The sequence below is a fragment of the Wasmannia auropunctata genome, unplaced genomic scaffold, assembly GCF_000956235.1.
Source record: "Wasmannia auropunctata unplaced genomic scaffold, wasmannia.A_1.0 LD336076.1, whole genome shotgun sequence".
In the NCBI taxonomy this organism is placed as follows: Eukaryota; Metazoa; Arthropoda; class Insecta; order Hymenoptera; family Formicidae; genus Wasmannia; species Wasmannia auropunctata.
In genome coordinates this window covers 7,638,491-7,641,089 of record NW_012026814.1, presented here as the reverse complement: position 1 = coordinate 7,641,089, position 2,599 = coordinate 7,638,491, and positions in this window count along the sequence as shown.

Sequence of the window (2,599 nt, the reverse complement as noted above, 5' to 3'; positions counted from 1 at the left end):
TGCTCTTCCGATCTTCGTTTTTATCGCGTACGGCTAGACAAGGTTTAGGAAGCAAAATTTTAATGTCGTAAGGTCAAGTCAAATCGATGTAAACAACTTGTCACAGTCTGGGAACAGCCTGTACATATATACATATAATCACGGAAGTTTCTTATCGCGTAGGTATTATATTAATATCTGCGAAGAATATTTGCGAAGCATTTGAGTAAGCATTTGAATATGAATTAATTTCAAGACTAAAATAGTGAAACACGCATGCATAGTAAATTATTCCTATTTTTATTGTAGTATAATATAATATAACTATAAGTAAGAATACATGTTGTGCAATACTTATTGATAAATTAAAATTTGTGCGATATACAGTTTTCTCCTACACTAAAATATGACGCATGTAAAAAAGAAATTCCAGTAGCTGTTGTTGCTCCACCATCTGCTCGTGGAAGTGTTAAATTTGAATTATCAAATTTAATTCGGCAGAGGCAAAGTGCTTAAGAACATTCACAAGTTGAACGAGCTGAAGAATATTTCAGTGATGATGATTAAAGATAGAGGTTAATAGGCTTGAATTGTAAACACTGAAGTAAATAATAAAATAAAAATATATACGAAATTTGTAATTATCATAACATTTAATTTTAACTTACAGGTTTAATACACATATATGTAACGAGAATGCGCAAAAAGAAAAAAAGGTGAAAAATGGAAAAAATAAATATTTACTATTCACATTATTTAATTATACATAATATGAGCTGAATACATCTTTACAACTTATAGTATAAATAAAACAGTAAAACAACAAAATTGTGTTAATAATATAGTTTTTTGTTAATATTATTGTCTTTTAGAGTAACTATAATACATATATTAACAGTACGTATAATATCGCTAGTCCGGAGCAATAGTCATATCTCAAAAAATGTCATTTTTCAGGAGAGCTTTTCAAAGATTGGCAAAAATACCCACAAGTAGAAATGGCATTTTTGGCGAAAAATGGTATTTTAAAGATATGCCTCTATTGTTCCGAACTAGCGATATATTAAAGTGATATCAATAAAATTACAAATAATGTAAATATAATATTTATGATAGATTCAAATTAATCAGTTTGGTGAATCATGATGTAAGCAATCTTTTTGCATACAACATTATTTTCATGATCATTATATTTGTGGTCAAATATTTTTCCTTTCATTGTTATTCCTTTCCTTTCATTGTTATCCCTTGTTAAATGCAAAAAATGCGAGCGGAATGAGCTACGTGAAGAATTGCTGGGAGCGCGCAGCGTAAGCGAGTACGGATATGGTGTGCACATAGAGGCGTTTTGTAATTATTCCTCGTAAAAATGATACTTTTGGAAAATAACTTTATCACACATAGTTGAATTCGTATTAAAATAACCTTTAATTTGGTCACAAAAAAAATTTAAAAATTAAAAAAAAAGATGTGAAGTGGTGGGGGAAACATTTAAAAAAATTTAAAAAAAATTTTTTTTTACTACTATCATAAAGTTCACTTCATGCCATTTAACTTTGATTCAAAACATTTTTTTCTATCTCATAATTTCGACGATATTCACGTTGAAAGAAAAAAACCGATTTTTTTCAAGGGGTGCTTTCATCCCTTTAAAACGGAATTGAGCACCAACAAAAAATAGTTTTATGCTAGGAATGAACTGCTCTACTTTTACATCAAGAGTCAGATTTTTCTGAATTTTCGGGTTCGCAAACTTCCCTTGTTAGTTTTTAACTGCGGATTGTATATCCGTAGAATAGAAAAAGTAATGAGCGCTGATTTAAGGTCGTTGAATGCACTAATACATTTATCGTCAAAATTAAATATTGTATCCTTCTTTAGTAATGAATAAAGAAGATGAGCTCTTTCCGCGAAATGCGGTATAAACTTCCTAAAGTAACTAACTAGACCAAGAAACCTTTGAACCTCATGGATATTCCGAGGAACTAGAAAAAGTTCAACTGCTTCGACGTGGTGTTTGCTTAGGATGATGCCCTGTTTTGAAACGATATATCCTAAGTATTCAACTGTCTTTTTAAGGAATTGACATTTTTCGTAATTAACATCAAAAGCGTATTGTTTCCAAATTTTCAAACATTGAGCTAAGATTTCTAATTCCTCTTGGGCGGTTTCGGATGGTATTAATATATCATCCATGTACACTAATATTTTATTCTCTTTAATGAAGGGTCATAAAATATATAATAAACGTTTCTGGAACTCCGCTGGGGACTCAGAATAACCAAACGGTAGTTTTAAGTACTCGTATTGGCCCTCCAGAGTCGCGAACGAGAAATATCTAGTGCACTCTGTATAACTCGGAATGGAATGGAAACTTTCCTTCAAATCAAGCAGCGTAAATACTTTTTTGTTTGCTAACTGTGACAAACAATCCTCGATAAGAGGGAACAAATATTTCTGTTTTACTACTCGATGGTTCAGGGGGCGGAGGTCTACACATAGACGCATTTTTCCGTTTCGCTTACGTACCGGCACTATTCGGGCACAATATGGTGAGGAACTTTCCTTGATGACACCGCGTGCAAGTAAGTCATCCATAATTTCACGAATTTGTTGGCGT